A 19,887-nucleotide genomic window follows, 5' to 3' on the forward strand; every position below is an offset into this window, starting at 1 on the left:
CTCTCTCTGTCTCTCTCTCTGTCTCTGTGTCTCTCTCCGTTTTTGTATGTCTGATATGTGTGAGTTGGGGGGGTGGAGGTGGAGGGGGGCTGATGATTGATAGTAATGACGAGTTAAGCTGCGGAGTGCGTAATGTCGCGTCTCTAACTGATTATACAAATTTACGATGCGCTTGTGATCACTGCTAAAAGAAACTCCATTTTACGATCTATGTGCGGAAGACATATAAGAATCAACTTGTCTTAGAATGTCAAAATCGTCCTCATTTGAGTTGCTTGTGGAAATATTTGCTCTAACGGGAACTAGTGCATACGAAAGCAAGTGTTTTTTTGTAGGAGAAATTTTGATCCTCAGTGTAAAGAAAATCACGTATTAGCCATTGTTTTCCTTATTCATACTTCGAGTGCCCCTATACATTTTTCTGGATTCAGAATTTCCGTGTTAAATATCCGTCTCCTGATTCGCCTCTTGATCCCAAGAAATATTAAAAAAAAAAAAAAAAAAAAAAAAAAACAGTCAATCCTTGATCACATTTGCTGCTAACTGTAGCATATGTCATCTTAAGAGATGATGTGACATGTGGGCTAATGAGAAGTTTCCTGGTCGTTTCTTCATACCTACATTCTTTTTGACTGTTGATCACATCAGATACGCTGTTTTCTCTAACATACCCATGAAATCACTAACAGAAAGAGGGTTACGTCTATCATAATTGCTGAGTGGAACTGAGTGCTAACTATCCTCCTGACACCTGTTGCAATATTCACCAGCCAATAGGCAGACGGGCACACGTGTCTTGCTGTCATTTATTAGTTTCAGTAACTTTCAATAGCGCTTTCCTATTTCTTCATCAAAATGTTGGTGTATTGGTGAGTAGGCTTGAGGATTTTCATGGAAAATATTACGACATCCTCAAGACTCGATGTATTCTTTAGATTGCTTCAAATTCCGAAATATAGTTCTTTCCTTGCTTACAATAAAATCTATGTCTGCATTTCCAACCTATTCTGCTCTTCTGTTACAAAATAAATGTCGTAATTTTCATTCTACGTGATTCCGGCTGCCTCGTCGCTGTTATGATAATTTTCTGTATCAAAACTGGATGATGTTTAAGTCCTCTTCCTATCCAGCTAAAATATCTTTGATACCTAATGTTCTGTTATTTCTTGTCCTTAAACAAATAAACTAGTAGAAGCTGAAGGGTTTCTATATTGTCATAGTATAGTCAAGTGAGACACTCATCAAGTTACAACGTATGAGCACAGAAGTAACCGACGTGGCCAAAGGGACAATGTCGCTGTCCGTATTCCCTTGGTCCATTTTTCTCTATGTTCTTTCACATGATGTCTTACACAACAGTTTAAAAGAGGTGATATGATATCTCACGGTTAGTTTAATGCAGATTATGAAAAAATAGCAGATCACATTTGTACTTACAACGATGTGTTGATATTAAAGACGTCCAACTGTAGTGCTAGGTCGGAAATCATCTAACGGAAGTAGTTCTAGTTCTGATCTCAGGGTCATTTATGGAGTGGTTGACGAAAAATGAAATATATATATATGATACAATAATTGAATTGCACAACGTCTTTGAGAAATAGAATTCATCATTTTTGTACCAACAAATAAATTGAATGAAATACAGCCTGCGTGATTTAGACACTCGTATTTTTGGCTTCTCTTCTACATTACTTCTTTCACGGTATTAGTAAGGAAAGAAATTAACGTAGGTGAGCAGACCTAATACTGCCAAAATTCTACAATTAATATTAAACTAGATACTGTTTCGTGTTAGGTTTTGGAACGAAACATGTCAAGAGTTTTTAGACAGACGTCGTTTTCACTGATGATCTTGGAGTATTATCTGCTTTTGCAATATCGGCTCCATGCTATTTTCAAGCGCAATGACGTTTTTCCATTTCGCAGTAAAAATCAGCCTGCATATGAGTGACCAAGATTGTGGTAATTATGTCTGTCTCATATTTAGTATTACTTTTTTCTACTACTGATTTTGTTACATGGAATGTAAAACACTATTGTGTTTAAAAATTCTATAATGTAGAGATTGTAATGCTACAAACAGGCTACTGACTGTTATCGTCGGAGGTAAAGTCTTTCAAACAGTTTATACAGACATATAAGCTGTTCGTCCTGAAGATATGAATGTTCAGTTAAGTTCCTACTCAGTTTAAAATGCGGCGCTTTAATTATGATGTGCTTATTAATGATGTTAATAATCAGTAAAATGACACATAACAAACCATTGTTTTAACTCACTGGAACATCGACATTTGTAGTTGCTGACACGCCCAGTAATCAATTATAGTAAAATAAGGATGTTTGATGTTCAGCGTACTGTCGTTAAAGAGGCACGTAATGACATTATGTCCGACTGCCGGCAGTAAACCTTTGGAGTAACGACGTTTGATTGACGGTGAGCCATTTGACGTCTTTCACAAGAATTACAGGACTCTTTGTAAGGAGTGAGTGGAGAGGTGTCATCAAGTCTCAATGTTTTATAACTCATTATTTCGACGTATCTCATTCAGAAACGTGCATTTATGAGTGAAATTGATTTGAGTTTGCGATGAACACGAACGAGAAAAGCGTTTATCTATTCATTCTTTTCCAACAACATTATGGCTTGATTCCGCTTTCCTCCATTTCCAACATTGCTTTCACACTGACCTCAAACTTTTACCCCAGAGTAGCGTCATCGATAAGAACGTCGTTCTTCGTGTTCATAGCAGCTGTAGAAGACAGTAGAACAGAAGAAAAGAGAGGCGCCCTCTGCTGCAGCCTGGATCAAGACTCCCGTTATGGAGGCTGCTCTGCTCGCAAGTAGGTCAACAGGATAAATCGTTTCCGTGCCGACGCGGCTGATGCATTTCCCTTGTCTTCGCAGTGAGTATTGCGCGGCAACAAGAACGAATCACCTCCCAGTAACTCTCTTCCTTACTTTAACGCCGCACAGATCCGCAGCAAAGTGTAATTCACGAAGTACTTAGCTCACGTAGCCGTTCAGCCAACACACGGTAGTGTTTCAAGATTTTCTTTCTTTTTAACATTAGTTACCCGACTAGATCAATGCGACCCACCGTGACATCCACCTTGATGGCATACCTACATTTCAGACTAGCGTTTGCACACAACGTCCTGAATTATTTGTTGGATGTACTCCAATCTGTAACTTCTCCTACAGTTTTTACACTCTACAGCTACCGCTGGTAACATGGTGCCTTAACATAATATCCCAACATCCGGCCTCTTATCATGATTCCTTATGTTCCATTCTAAGTCGATTCAGCGATGCACCTTGCCATACTCATTGTCTTATTCTTATTCTCAGAAGTTTCTTACTCAGAGTAGGACCGGTACTGTATACTAGCAGATACCTATTGGACAGCAATACTGTCTTCGCCCATAAAAATCTGCATCATTGCCCTGCTTGCTTCGTCCATCGTACGGTATTTTGCTTTTGAGATGGCAGATTGCTATATTTCGTTATTAGCTGTTCTCCAACTTTGGTCTTAATTTTACCACTGATCTCTCCTTTTCCTCACAAAATTTCTCCTTACTTCGGTTCATTTTCAATTTCCACTCTGAATCCAGTAGACAGTTAATTCCATTAAACAATTCCTGTAATTCTTCTTTACTTTCACTGACACGGGTAACGTCATTACCGAATACTATCTTTGATATTCCATAACCTTGGTTTCACTTTGTTGCAAAACTTTTTTTCATTGCTGTCATTGCTTCTTCGATGTATAGATTGAACAGTACGGGCGAAACACTAAGCATGGTCAACATTTTTAAACCGAGTGCTTCAGTTTAGGCCTTCTGTTGTTATTGTTCCCACTCGTCTCTAGTACAGTCGCCGAAGAAATTCGCGAACATTACTACAGGTGTGAATTCGAAAAACTGTGTGAGCATTGACACACTGCTCTGGATAACGTGGGAGGATATATTGCTGCTGGTTAACTTATCTGTTACTTTCATCTGTTGTGTTCAATAAACTAACGAATATACGCTGTTTCGTATGCACTGCAATTATACAAATAATAAATTATTACTTATCATAATAATGTTACAAAAAAGTCTTTTCTTATGAAACAGAGCATCTGGAATTGTCACTAATTAACAGGATAATACACAAAATCGGGGCCGCAAGGGTTTAGCCGAGCAGTCTAAGGCGCTGCAGTCATGGACTGTGCGGCTGGTCCCGGAGGAGGTTAGAGTCCTCCCTCGGGCATAGGTGTGTGTATTTGTCTTTAGGATAATTAAGGTTAAGTAGTGTGTAAGCTTAGGGACTGATGACCTTAGCAGTCAAGTCCCGTAAGATTTAACACACATTTGAACACATTTTTGAACGCAAATTCGGCTTCAAAACATTTAGTGCCTACTAACAGTGAATGGTGATACTGAAGAAGCACTACAGCGAAGACAGTCACTATGGAAATGCAGCCAGAAGTGTACATACATAACGAAACACTGTTAAACATTCATTCAGTACCACAATTAAGTCAATATATTTGACAGAAACAGAAGAATCAGGCATTAACACGTGTGCAATCCTGCCAGTTTTTCACTTTTAGATCTATATGATGGAGAATCAAGTTAGCGACAAAACGTACGGGGCAGAAGTTGTCTTACGCTTTTATTCCTGATTGTCGGTCTGATTGCTAATGTCTCTTTCACAGAAGATGTAAAAATCCGATCTCCAGAGAGGTTTGAACCGATAACTGACACAGCTTTCCACTTGAAGAGCAAAACCCTTTCTCGCTAAGGTAGCTTACGACAGTAGCAGCCATCGCTCTCTTGTTATGCCAGTGATCACTAAGACGGAGAATTCGCAAAATATACGACGAAGTAAGCTGCTGTTTCTGCTAGAATGAACTTACTGGACTCAAAATAATGAATTTACAGCCTCTGTGTCGTACCTTAAGAGATTTATTTGGAATATTTAATCTAAATGAGAAGGAAATATCCAATGAATTTACCACATTAGTTCTGAGACACTCAGGAAGTAAATCGACGATCACATAGTTGCCAAACATGTTCTAGCATGTTACCAATTCCCCAGTAGACTAGTGACTGGTAGAATACTTTTGTTCAAGAGTTGCGTTGCTTCAGGTGGCTGGCACAGGGAAGCTTGAACATCATGGACGCGTCTGAGCCAGCTGTTACTGCATTGACTAGGAGCAGAGATACCTAATATAGGCCAAGGAACTTTATTCACTTGATTTGGGTCTAAAGCGTATTTATGAATAGTATCCAGATGCACCAACTGAAAGTTCAACATTGTAAACATAGAGCAAGGAAATTTGTTTAGGCGGCTCTCCTCTCCAGTACCTGTTATAGCACTTTGATTTTTCTTTCTTGAGTAAATTGTATTAGAAAAGTCATTCGTTGAAAGCGATTCGCTTTTTAACGTCACCAAATGCTATTAACTTATGAGCAGTTAGTGTCATATATCTGAAAACGGGTTTCTTCACGAAATCTGTCCTTGGGTTCCCCTCTAACACATACTATCACAAAAGGAAAGACAACCTAACACTGACTATAAAACACAATCACCTAGAAGGAAATTTTATAAGCTGCGAATAATATATAGTTTCAAGTCAGAAAAGCAAGCTGTGTGAGGAAGAATTTCGCGTTCACTGAAAAATAGGACTCAAAAACTGCGAAGAAGTTTAAAAAAAGTGAGTGATTACGTTGCAAGTACAATTCCAGCTTCTGATGGCATGCAAGGAGAAGAAGTTGTGATGAGAATATGAAACAAGTAACAGAAACTGCTGGCAGCAATGTCTCGAATGTGTCACTCACAAAAAAATTTACCATCCATTCTATGACAAGCAAAGGTACGAAAATTATCGTCTCCTCGCAAGGGTTATAACACAATCACTGGCGATGCTTTGTCAACAGCAGAACGATGGGAGCAATGTCTGCTACAGTTGCATATTAGCTTAGTGGCAAAGTGTTTGCACTTCTAGCGGAAGACCGCTATAGTTTTCGTGTCTAGTCTCGCAGGAGACCAGATATGCACCTGTTCTGTGAAGCAGCCACTAGCAGGCGGATCGATAATCTTAAGACAACTTGTAATCCGTAAGTTTTGTCGCTGCCTCGATTCTGCACAGTATATTGAAAAACTGACAGAATGGTTCACTTCTTAATGTCCACGAATTTCTACTTCTGTTAACTATATTGCCTTAATCGTGGAACTGAACAAACTGTTAACTGGATTTCGCTACGTATCTACTTCTACCTCTCAATTTGCATACTTTCGTCATTGTCCTTCCTGTAATGTTACTTCAATGTGACAGTTAACGCGATGTAGAGACCGTTTTGAAGACAGAAGTACGTATTACCCAACTAATTGATAATAATTTTTAATACTTGATATTTTCTTAAATTTATCATTACAAGTTGTAACTGTTTTATTGCATTATCGCAGTGCACAATAAATAGCTTCTTTTCGTCAGTTTATTGAACACTACAGACAGATATAACAGATATATTAATAAGCAGCAATATAGTCTCCCATATTATCCAGAAGCGCAACGCAGTCGGACTTTCAATAATCCCTACGAAAGAATGGCCCTGACTAACAATAACCTATACCTTTCATGAAACACATACCTCACAAAAATCTTCGTTACTCGAACCACTGCAACACAACTTGCGCCAATACTGCCAGCTGAATAAAAGATTCTAACTATTGAAGGCACTAACTTCTGATAGGCATAGTCAGCAAATGAAAAATTTTGATAGACAACAAACATTGAAATTACCTTAATAGCGTTCAAAAGTCATTATATATATATCAGTTCATGACATCCAGTCATACAAATTTCCTTTTTCTGATGGACAAACGTCCAGATCGTCCGCTCTCAAAACTCTGCCATCTCTCTCCCCACATCCGCCACTGCTGGCAGCTCACCTCCAACAGCGCAACGCTACGCGCTGTTCACATCCAACTGCCAAACACTACAATAGAAAATAGTCCAACAATCACAAACCAGCGACAGACTGTACACAGCACAATCAGTGATTTTCATACAGAGCACTATGCGGCATTACGAACATAAAACCCTAAACAGCCTACTTACATAGCCACCAAGCTCTCCACAAAAAATGTCTATTTCTATTCTTTTGTAAATCCCGTATTACTACATATGTTGTTGTTGTTGTGCTCTTCAGTCCTGAGACTGGTTTCAAGCAGCTCTTAATGCTAATCTACCCTGTGCAAGTTTCTTCATCTCCCAGTATCGACTGCAACATACATCTTTCTGAATCTGCTTGGTGTATTCACCTCTTGGTCTCCCTCTACGATTTTTGCCCTCCAAAGCTAAAATGGTGATCCCTTGATGCCTCAGAACATGTCCTACCAATCGATCCCTTCTTCTAGGCAAGTTCTGCCACAAACTTCTCTTCCCCCCAATCCTACTCAATATCACCTCATTAGTTATGTGATCTACCCATCTAATCTTCAGCATTCTTCTGTAGCACCACATTTCGAAAGCCTCTATTCTCTTCTTGTCCAAACTATTTATCGTCCATGTTACACTTCCATACATGGCTACACTTCACACAAATACCTTCAGAAATGACTTCCTGACACTTAAATCTATATTTGATGTTAACAAATTTCTCCTCCTCAGAAACGCTTTCGTTGCCATTGCCAGTCTACATTTTATATCCTCTCTACTTCGATCATCATCAGTTATTTGACTCCCCAAATAGCAAAACTCCTTTACTACTTTAAGTGTCTCATTTCCTAATCTAATACCCTCAGCATCTCCCGACTTAATTCGACTACATTCCATTATTCTTGTTTTGCTTTTGTTGATGTTCATCTTATGTCCCCCTTTCAAGTTGCTATCCATTCCGTTCAACTGCTCTTCCAAGACCTTTGCTGCCTCTATCAGAATTATAATGTCATCGGCGAACCTCAAGGTCTTTATTTCTTCTCCTTGGATTTTAATACCTACACCGAGTTTTTCTTTTGTTTCCTTCACTGCAAGCTCAATATACAGATTGAAAAACACCGGGGAGAGGCTACAACCCTGTCTCACTCCCTTCCCAACCACTGCTTCCCTTTCATGCCCCTCAACTCTTATAGCTGCCATTTGGTTTCTGTACAAATTGTAAATAGCCTTTCGTTCCCTGTATTTTACCCCTGCCACCTTCAGAATCTGAAAGAGAGTATTCCACTCAACATTGTCAAAAGCTTTCTCTAAGTCTACAAATGCTAAAAACGTAGGTTTGCCTTTCCTTATTCTAGCTTCCAAGATAAGTCGTAGGGTCAGTATTGCCTCACGTGTTCCAATATTTCTGCGGAATCCAAACTGATCTTCCCCGAGGTCGGCTTCTACTAGTTTTTCCATTCGTCTGTAAAGAATTCGCATTAGTATTTTGCAGCCGTGACTTATTAAACTGATAGTTCGGTAATTTTCACATCTGTCAACACCTGCTTTCTTTGGGATTGGAATTATTATATTCTTCTTGAAGTCTGAGGGTATTTCGCCTGTCTCATACATTTTGCTCACCAGATGGTAGAATTTTGACAGGACTGGCTCTCCCAAGGCTGTCAGTAGTTCTAATGGAATGTTGTCTATTCCTGGGGCCTTGTTTCGACTCAGGTCTTTCAGTGCTCTGTCAAACTCTTCACGCAGTATCATATCTCCCTTCTCATCATCATCTACATCCTCTTCCATTTCCATAATATTGTCCGCAAATACATCGCCCTTGTATAGACTATATACTCCTTAAACCTTTCTGCTGTAAGTAGGCTGTTTATGTTTTCTTATTGGCAACGTTACGTAGCAATTCTTTCAAAGAATTGAATTCCAACTGTGCTTGTTCATCCCAGTTCCAAATAGTATTTTTCCAGTGAGAGAACAAAGTTTTGGTGTAACTAGAATCTGCATATTCAGAAAACGATGGTAAAAATTTACAAGACCTAGAAAACTGCGGACTTGTTTTTTTGTGGATGGAACTGGAATGGCTCTTACTGCATCTAACTTTTCAGGATCCGGCTGAATACCTTCAGAATAAATAATATGTCCCAAAAACCTCACCTTTGACCTACTGAATTCAGACTTTACGTTACGTAGCGCCCTGTATGAAAATCACTGGCTATGCTGAGTGCAGTCTCTGGCTAGTTTGCATTGTTGTCTGCCATGGACAGCGGCAGCTGGATGTGAACAGCGCGTAGCGTTGCGCAGTTGGAGGTGAGCCGCCAGCAGTGGTGGATGTGGAGAGAGAAATGGCGGAGTTTTGATATTTGTAAGAATGGATGTTATGAACTCCTATATATATTATGACTTTTGATGATATTAAGGTAAATACATTGTTTGTTCTCTATTAATATCTTTCATTTTCTAACTATCGCTATCAGTAGTTAGTGCCTTCTGTAGTTTGAATCTTTTATTTAGCTGGCAGGAGTGGTGCCAACTGTATTGCAGTAGTTCGAGTAACCAAGATTTTTGTGAGGTAAGTGATTTGTGAAACGTATAGGTTAATGTTAGTCAGGGCCATTCTTTTGTAGGGATTTTTGAAAGTCAGATTGCGTTGCGCTAAAAATATTGTATGTCAGTTTAAGCACAGTCATGTATAATTTGTTCTAAGGGGACGTTTCACTGCTTTCCCTTCTTTGCTTAGAACTGGGTTTCCATGTGAGCTCTTGATATTCTTACAAGTGGTTCTCTTTTCTCCAAAGGTCTCTTTGATTTTCCTGTAGGCAGCATCTATCTTAACCCTGGTGAGATAAGCCTCTACATCCTTACATTTGTCCTCTAACCATCCCTGCTTAGCTATTCTGCACTTCCTGTCGAGCTCAATTTTGAAACGTTTGTATTCCTTTTTGCCTGCTTTATTTACTGCATTTTTATAATGTCTCCTTTCATCAATTAAATTCAATATTTCTTCAGTTACCCAAGGATTTCTACTAGACCTCATCTTTTTACCTACTTGATCCTCTGCTGCCTTCACTACTTCATCCCTCAAAGCTACCCATTCTTCTTCTACTGTATTTTTTCCCCCATTCCTGTCAATTGTTCACTTATGCACTCCCTGAAACTCCTTACAACCTCTGGTTTAGTCAGATTATCCAGGTCCCATCACCTTAAATTCCCACCTTTTTGCAGTTTCTTCAGTTTTAATCTGCAGTTCATAACCAATACATTGTGGCCACAGTCCACATCTTCCCCTGGAAATGTCCTACAATTTAAAACCTGGTTCCTAAATCTCTGTCTTACCATTATATAATCTATCTGAAACATGTCAGTATCTCCCGGCTTCTTCCAAGTATACACCCTTCTTTTATGATTCTTGAACCAAGTGTTAGCTATGATTAAGTTGTGCTCTGTGCAAAATTCTACCAGGCGGCTTTCTCTTTCATTACTTAGCCCCAATCCATATTCACCTACTACGTTTCCATCTCTCCCTTTTCCTACTACCGAATTCCAGTCACCCATGACTATCAAATTTTCGTCTCCCTTCACTATCTGAATAATTTCTTTTATTTCATCATACATTTCCTAATTTCTTCGTCATCTGTAGAACTAGTTGGCATATAAACTTGTACTACTGTAGTACGCGTGGGCTTCGTGTCTATCTTGGCCACAATAATGCGTTCACTATGCTGTTTGTAGTAGCTTACCTGCATTCCTATTTTTTTATTCATTATTAAACCTACTTTTGCATTACCCCTATTTGACTTTGTATTTATGACCCTGTATTCGCCTGACCAAAAGTCTTGTTCCTCCTGCCACCGAACTTCACTAATTCCTACTATATCTAACTTTAACCTATCCATTTCCCTATCTAAATTTTCTAACCTACCTGCCCGATTAAGGGATCTGACATTCCCCGCTCCGATCCGTAGAACACCAGTTTTCTTTCTCCTTATAACGACGGCCTCTTGAGTAGATCCTGCCCGGAGATCCGAATGGGGGACTATTTTACCTCCGGAATATTTTACCCAAGAGGACACCATCATCATTAACCATAAAGTAGAGCTGCATGCCCTCGGGAAAAATTACGGCTGTAGTTTCTCCTTGCTTTCAACCGTTCGCAGGACCAGCACAGCAAGGCCGTTTTGGTTTGTGTTACAAGGCCAGATCAATCAATCATCCAGACTGTTGCCCCTGCAACTACTGAAAAGACTGCTGCCCCTCTTCAGGAACCACATGTTTGTCTGGCCTCTCAACAGATACCCCTCCTTCCGTTGTGGTTGCACCTACGGTACGGCTATCTGTATCGCTAAGACTCGCAAGCCTCCCCACCAACGGCAAGGTCCATGGTTCATGGGGAGGATTACTACATATTTTATCTGTATTATTAAGTTCTTTAATGATGTATTTTGTACCTCTGTAACTGTATCCTCATGTCGTAAATTTGTAATTGTATTCTCATGTCGTAAATTTGTAATTGTATAGACACCAGTTCTTCAGGTAGATGCACACATTTCTGTTGGTCATAGTATATGCACAATATGTGAGAAGTTAAAAAAAGGGGACTGTTAGCGTTTACATGTGTGTTGATAATTCAGCAAGGGACTGGTTAACAGTATTGCTGGTTTTAAGGACATATGCTATGTGATGACCTACCTACCAATATTCATCAAAACTTTGACTGACTCTGCTGTGGGTTTGCTCTGTTGTGGCTCATTATCTGTCTGCATATCAAGAGTCAGCACTGTCTTTCCGTTGGAAGGACAACACTACTTCTTCAAGACAGCATGGAAATCCACTACTTCCATGTGAATTTTCTTTTATTGCTCATACTTTCAGAAAAAAACTGCAATTAGTACTGTGATGTATGATTAGGACGGTCTTTATGAGAACAATTTTTGCTTTTGACCAACATTGTATCAATAAGTGTGTGCATTTGGCATATTTGTTATCGTTAATATAAAAAAAATTACCAAATAATTGTTGGGCACTGCCCAAAATAATTTCTAAATCATTTTGTGGGGAGCATGGGGGCTACGGAAGTAGGCTGTTTAGGTTTTTATGTTGGTAACGCCACGTAGCGCTCCGTATGAAAATCACTGACTTTGCTGTGTGTAGTCTGTGACTGGTTTGTACATACATTTCATAACTCTTAAAGTACGATTCTTGGTTTCCAACAACCTTTTTGACAAATCAGAGTCCCTGACCACTAATCATTATTCATATACATATAAGCACGTAATCACATTCCTCATGTAGCATCAGCTTATTGATCATAAACATACCTCAACAGTGTAATACACATCGTCATCGTAATAATAACATCATAAAAGATCAATCACTTCTCACAATCGTCGCTGCTTCTTTCAGTAATTTCAAAACCTTCAATAAACTCATCTACCTCAAACGTACTTGAAAGATCATGATCCCTAACCAAATACATCATTCAGAGCTCTCATAGTATCACAATAGTTCCGAAAAAAATATGAAGAGTTCACAAAGTACAGACAAAATACACGTCCAGATCGTCCGCTCTCTCCCCACATCCACCAATGCTAGCGGCTTACATCCAACTGCGCAATGCTACGCGCTGTTCGCATCCAACTGCCCTACACTACAATAGCAAATATTCCAACAATGCAAACCAGCCACAGACAGCACACAGCAGAGTCATGGTCATCATACTGAGCACTACGTGGCGTTACCAACATAAAAACCTAAACAGCCACGCCGGCCGAAGTAGCCGTGCGGTTAAAGGCGCTGCAGCCTGGAACCGCAAGACCGCTACGGTCGCAGGTTCGAAACCTGCCTCGGGCATGGATGTTTGTGATGTCCTTAGGTTAGTCAGGTTTAACTAGTTCTAAGTTCTAGGGGACTAATGATCTCAGCAGTTGAGTCCCATAGTGCTCAGAGCCATTTTTGAATCTAAACAGCCTACTTACAGAAGACAGAGATTGGAGTATACCCATCAAATAATTGTGGATGTGGGTTGCAAGTGGTACTGTGAGATGAAGAGCTTGGCACAGGATAGGAACTGATGGTGGGCCGCATCAAACCAGTCAGAGGACTGATGACCTCAAAAAAAAAAAAAATAGTGGGGAGAAAATAAAGTTTCCAGAATGAGATTTTCACTCTGCAGCGGAGTGTGCGCTGATATGAAACTTCCTGGCAGATTAAAACTGTGTGCCCGACCGAGACTCGAACTCGGGACCTTTGCCTTTCGCGGGCAAGTGCTCTACCATCTGAGCTACCGAAGCACGACTCACGACCGGTACTCACAGTAGCTGAGTTGATGATAATTTTGGAGGAATCTGTTTACATTTGAAAATGCACATTCTTTCCATTATGCCCGACGTCGACAAAAACCAAAACAGAACCTTGAGAGACCGAGCGAGGTGGCGCAGTGGTTAGACACTGGACTCGCATTCGGGAGGACGTCGGTTCAATCCCGCGTCCGGCCATCCTGATTTAGGTTTCCGTGATTTCCCTAAATCACTCCAGGCAAATGCTGGGATGGTTCCTCTGAAACGGCACGGCCGACTTCCTTCCCCATCCCTCCCTAATCCGATGAGACCGATGACCACGCTGTCTGGTCTCCTTCCCCAAAACCAACCAACCATACAACCTCGAGAACATTATATTCTTACTTTCGAAGTCCTTCACCATATGGTCAGAGTCAGCCGCCGAAGTAATCCACGTGACCTGATAACGATGCTTCTGCAGATCGTGAATAATAAAACGCAGCACAAGGTTTTGCCCTAGACTGCTGTTTCAGTGCGTTGTATCTAACGAACTTTGACCTGCCGCCTCTATGTCATTGCTTGCTGTTCCGCCCACAACAACCAACAAAGTCGCCATTAGTATGACATTCCGTTTTGGAAACCTCGGTACCTCCCTGACTCAGAGACTCTTCTGTTCGCTTCATTTGTTCAAAAGTCTGAATGAGCGATAAATATTTCTTAAGTGTCAGTTTACTAAAATTGATAAGGTCCTTCCGCAATATACACTGAAGAGCCAAAGAAACTAGTATACGCAAGTCTATTCAAATACAGAGATACGTAAACATGCAGATAAGGGCGCTGCGGAAGGCAACTCCTATATATGTCAAGTGCCTGGGGCAGTTGTTAGATCAGCTACTACTGCCAAGATGTGAGTTTGAACGTGGCGTTGTAGTCGGCCCAAGTGTGATAGCGATGAAGTTGGAATTTTCCCGTACGACCATTTCACGAGGGTACCATGAATATCAGGAATCTGTTAAAACATCAAACATCCAACATCGTTGCGGTCATGAAGAAGATCCCGCAAGAATGGGACCGGACCAGAGCTGCCTGAAGAGAATCGTTCAACTTGACAGAGGTGCAACCCTTCCGCAAATTGCTACAGACTTCAATGCTGTGCCATCAACAAGTATCAGCGTGCGAACCATTCAACGAAACATCATCGACAAGGGCTTTCGGAGCCGAAGGCCCACTCATATCACTGCACGATACAAGGCTTTACGCCTCGCCTTGACCCGTCAACACTGACATTGGTCTGTTGATGACTGGAAACATGTTGCCTCGTCGAACGACCCTTGTTTCAAATTGTATCGAACGGATGGACGTGTACGGATATGGGGACATCCTCATGAATCCGTGGACCCTGCATGTCAGTAGGAAACTGTTGAAACTGGTGGTGATTCAGTAATGGCTGGGGCGTATGTAGTTGGAGTGATATGGGATCCTTGGGACGTGTAGATACGACTCTGACAGGTGAGACGTACGTAAGCATCCTGTCTGCATCGTGCATTCCGACGGACATGGGCAGTTCTAGAGCGACAAGGCGATACCCCACACGTCTAGTATTGCTACAGAGTGGCTCCAGGACACTCTTACGAGTTTAAACACTTCGGCTGGCCACCAAACTCCTGAGACACGAACATTATTGAGCATATTTGGGATGCCTTGCAACGTGCTGTTCAAAAGAGATTTCCTCCTCCTCTTTCTCCTACGGATTTATGAACAGCCCTGCAGGATTCATGGTGGCAGTTCCCTCCAGCACTACTTGAGATTTTTTCGAGTCCATGCCACGTCGTGTTGCATCACTTCCACGTGTTCGCCGAGGTCCTATTCGATATTAGACCGATGTACCACTTTCTTTGGCTCTTCAGTGTAGCGTCGAGCATGTGAACAATGAGCATGGTCGTAACCGCTATACCTGGAGGAAGGTGTACAGTAGAGATTTTCAACAATACTTGCCTATACATTCCTGGATGGTCTGCCTATGCAACCACTTGACACACCGTGACTGCATTTGGCTAGGACTACGTGACAGGTTTTCCCTGTAAAGGCACATTTTTAAAATTCTAAAGAAATATGGCCTGATGTCATCGAGTGTTTTTCCGGGACCGTTTGCCGTGTTATTTACCCATTTGTCAATCTCGCACCCCTCAGTGATCACGCCACATCAGGGTCTGCGACAGCAACACTGAGAAAGCATTAGCATCATTTACTGCTTCAGGTCACATTCGCATTTCGTCGAATGGTTTTGAGCAGACCATAGTTGATCCACCTTATACGCGAGCAACAACTGTGGTCGCACTGCCTTCCAAATGGGTGACCATATTCAGTGGGGTTGAAGCTCCGTTATGTCCGCCGAGAAGGGCTTAAACGACGAGAGGGTGTGATGAACGTTGTCCTGTTGTTCACTGCACTGCGAAATGCGTAGGAATCGACGTACCAAGGATTGGTTTCATTGAAGCCCCTTATGCCACCCTCTGCGGCCCTTTCGTGTAGACGGTGTGTCTCAAATGCTTTCCTCACTCTCTCATAACACAACGGCATGATTTCAGCGACAGGCGTCGCAGTACTGACCTCCACTGCAGAGGGGTCAAAAGGCGGTGTGGATTAGAGGGACCGTAACCTGACAACCTTCCCATCGCGTGAAACGTCCACGGTGGCTTTGGGATAAATTATGGTGAAATCTGGTGACAATTTACCATCATTTTAAACTTCGCATGAACTTCCGAGTCTTCTTTCCGCATGGTTCGACTTCCTGCAGTAGAGGCGCCATCGAACATGCGGGTGACGTAGTAGGGACGCTTTTGCACCATTACAGAGAAAGGTTGAAGGTATCGGTAAGCCAGTATCATCACATATGTATATTTTTGGCGAGCAGAATAAAAATTAATGAAATATTGAAATGAGATGGAGCACCTTTGGCAAATCTTAAACAGAGCTTCAATCATCTAACAGTTTGAATTCGTTTCGGTCTTATGACCTACTCTATAAATAAAAACCGGGCGAATACAATCACGTGGGAAGCTAGACTTGACTCAGATATTTTCTTCAGTAAGAAGAAAGGGTATAATTTATTGACATTTATTTGAAGGCCATTTCTGCTTCCAGCAGTAACACGAAATTTGGGGGGCACACTTCTATGATTACACACATTTTTCAGTAAATAATTATTTTGTTTTCGGCATTTTCTTTATGATAGCTAGACGGTAACTTGGTGAAGCAAGTTTCTTAGCAAAAATGATAAAATTTTAAATCACTGGATAACTGAGACATGATTTGACACTTGACAGTTTGGCGTCTTAGAGATAAAACAAGATGAAGTACCACGCACATACATCAAAAAGATTCATAATATCTCACAATAGACTCAATGGCTAAATGCCAATCTGTTTCCACACAAAGTCACTAAAAGGAAGGACCGCTTAAAAATAGTAAGAAAGTTTATGGACCAAAAATTAAAAATAATGCTCGGCTGCGATCGACGAAATCTATTCGGAAAGTAAGATTCAATAGGTCACGAAATGGGAATAACAACTAAAATGAAAAATGTTTTATTTGCGGCAGTTAGCTACACCTTCCTCCTACATCTTTACAGTCGCCGCTCCAGCTGAGGCAGTTGTCGTGCCATTACACCAACTGTCCAGTAGCCAGTACCCCCCGTCACAGAAGGCGGCTGCCTGAGCCTTCTGCCAATTCTCTGCGCTGATCTGCAACTTGTGGTCTGTGCCAAACGCTGCAGCTGCGTCCTCATTGCCTCTGCAGTGTACGACCGAGTATTGTCATGAAGAATAAAATACGTGACAAATACGTTGTGTGGGCTACAGCCGGCCGCAGTGGCCGAGCGGCTCTAGCCGCTACAGTCTGGAACCGCGCGACCGCTACGATCGCAGGTTCAAATCCTGCCTCGGGCATGGATGCGTGTGATGTCCTTAGGTTAGTTAGGTTTAAGCAGTTCTCAGTTCTAGGGGACTGATGACCTCAGATGTTAATTCCCACAGTGCTCAGAGTCATTTGAACCATTTGGGCTACAAGAAATCGGGCGACGTCTCTCAAAGGCACTCATACATGATGGAAGACAATGTTTTCTAGTCGTCTTTTGGTACCAAACGTCCGCTCAGAAGTGAAAGAGGGAGGTGACGCTGTCAACAGGCATGCTAGAGACACTGTCCTACGCATCTGTGGTTTCCATTTCGGACCTTGTATTGTATTGTGTGGAACTGGGGACCTAGAAATGACGTAGAGGCTTCGTCCCTGCCGTAGTCCTCAGTGGTTCACAACCGCACAGCAGGCTACAGCAGTCCACACACACACCGCCGTCACACACCGAACATAGGGTTACTGTGCGATTCGGCTCCCTGTGGACCTTCCAGTTCCACCAGCCACCCCCCCCCCCCCCCCCCTGTCCACAACCCCAACCTCCCGGTAAAGTCTCGGTGTGCGGACATTTGTCACGCCGGACATTTGCCACGATTTTACCTGCTGCGAAGGGCTGGGCCCCTTGTCTCCCCCTCCTCCTGCTCCTCCTCGTCCTCCTCCTCACTCGCCGCCCGACCCGCAGTAAAGGTACTTGCTGAGCCTTTCTGCTGGTTTTCTTAACATAGGACCAGAATCTCTATGGATTTTTCGCCACATTTCTAGAGAGAGTTTCATTGTGGAATCTATTAAATGCATCTCGCATTGAAATCCGCACCATATTCCGAGCCACAGTAAAACTTCGCCGATCTTTGAGATTTTGCACTCGTCTAAATTATAAGTGTCTTTTTCGGTGTTATATATATATATATATATATATATATATATATATATATATATATATAGAGTGTTTCAAAAATGACCGGTATATTTGAAACGGCAATAAAAACTAATCGAGCAGCGATAGAAATACACCGTTTGTTGCAATATGCTTGGGACAACAGTACATTTTCAGGCAGACAAACTTTCGAAATTACAGTAGTTACAATTTTCAACAACAGATGGCGCTGCGGTCTGGGAAACTCTATAGTACGATATTTTCCACATATCCACCATGCGTAGCAATAATATGGCGTAGTCTCTGAATGAAATTACCCGCAACCTTTGACAACGTGTCTGGCGGAATGGCTTCACATGCAGATGAGATGTACTGCTTTACCTGTTCAATTGTTTCTGGATTCTGTCGGTACACCTGGTCTTTCAAGTGTCCCCACAGAAAGACGTCACAGGGGTTCATGTCTGGCGAATAGGGAGGCCAATCCACGCCGCCTCCTGTATGTTTCGGATAGCCCAAAGCAATCACACAATCATCGAAATATTCATTCAGGAAATTAAAGACGTCGGCCGTGCGATGTGGCCGGGCACCATCTTGCATAAACCACGAGCTGTTCGCAGTGTCGTCTAAGGCAGTTTGTACCGCCACAAATTCACGAAGAATGTCCAGATAGCGTGATGCAGTAATCGTTTCGGATCTGAAACATGGGCCAATGATTCCTTTGGAAGAAATGGCGGCCCAGACCAGTACTTTTTGAGGATGCAGGGACGATGGGACTGCAACATGGGGCTTTTTGGTTCCCCATATGTTCCAGTTCTGTTTATTGACGAAGCCGTCCAGGTAAAAATAAGCTTCGTCAGTAAACCAAATGCTGCCCACATGCATTTCGCCGTCATAAATCCTGTGCACTATATCGTTAGCGAATGTCTCTCGTGGAGCAATGGTAGCGGCGCTGAGGGTTTGCCACGTTTGAATTTTGTATGGATAGAGGTGTAAACTCTGGCGCATGAGACGATACGTGGACGTTGGCGTCATTTGGACCGCAGCTGCAACACGGCGAACGGAAGCCCGAGGCCGCTGTTGGATCACCTCCTGCACTAGCTGCGCATTGCCCTCTGTGGTTGCCGTACGCGGTCGCCCTACCTTTCCTGCACATTCATCCGACACGTTCCCAGTCCGTTGAAATTTTTCAAACAGATCCTTTATTGTATCGCTTTTCGGTCCTTTGGTTACATTAAACCTCCGTTGTGTTCTAGGCGGTGGAACTCCAACACCACAAAAATCCTCTGTTCTAAGGAATAAACCATGTTGTCTACAGCACACTTGCACGTTGTGAACAGCACACGCTTACAGCAGAAAGACGGCGTACAGAATGGCGCACCCACAGACTGCGTTGTCGTCTATATCTTTCACATCACTTGCAGCGCCATCTGTTGTTGAAAATTGTAACTACTGTAATTTCGAAAGTTTGTCCGCCTGAAAATGTACTGTTGTCCCAAGCATATTGCAACAAACGGTGTATTTCTATCGCTGCTCGTTTAGTTTTTATTGCCGTTTCAAATATACCGGTCATTTTTGAAACACACTGTATATTCGCGTTTAGTTTTGACGAATTTCTTTGTTACGGAATTGAGCGTCGCTACGACTGTGTGTTCACTAATTCCTGTAGCCGTCGTGATGCTCAGGATTATTTGTGGCTAAGAGATCAAGTGTGTTTTCGTAACCATTCACGATTTGAATGGCCTCGTGAACTAATTGTTCAACATAATTTTATAAAAAGCATTTAGAACAATTGTGGAAGATCTTTTCTATCTACAGTAGCGTCTGAAAATGTACTTTAGTCAACATAAGGACGGTAGCTTGAATTCACTGCCAGCTATAATTGTATGAGTAGGGTACTTAT

This window comes from Schistocerca piceifrons, chromosome 5, assembly GCF_021461385.2.
Source record: "Schistocerca piceifrons isolate TAMUIC-IGC-003096 chromosome 5, iqSchPice1.1, whole genome shotgun sequence".
Taxonomy (NCBI): domain Eukaryota; kingdom Metazoa; phylum Arthropoda; class Insecta; order Orthoptera; family Acrididae; genus Schistocerca; species Schistocerca piceifrons.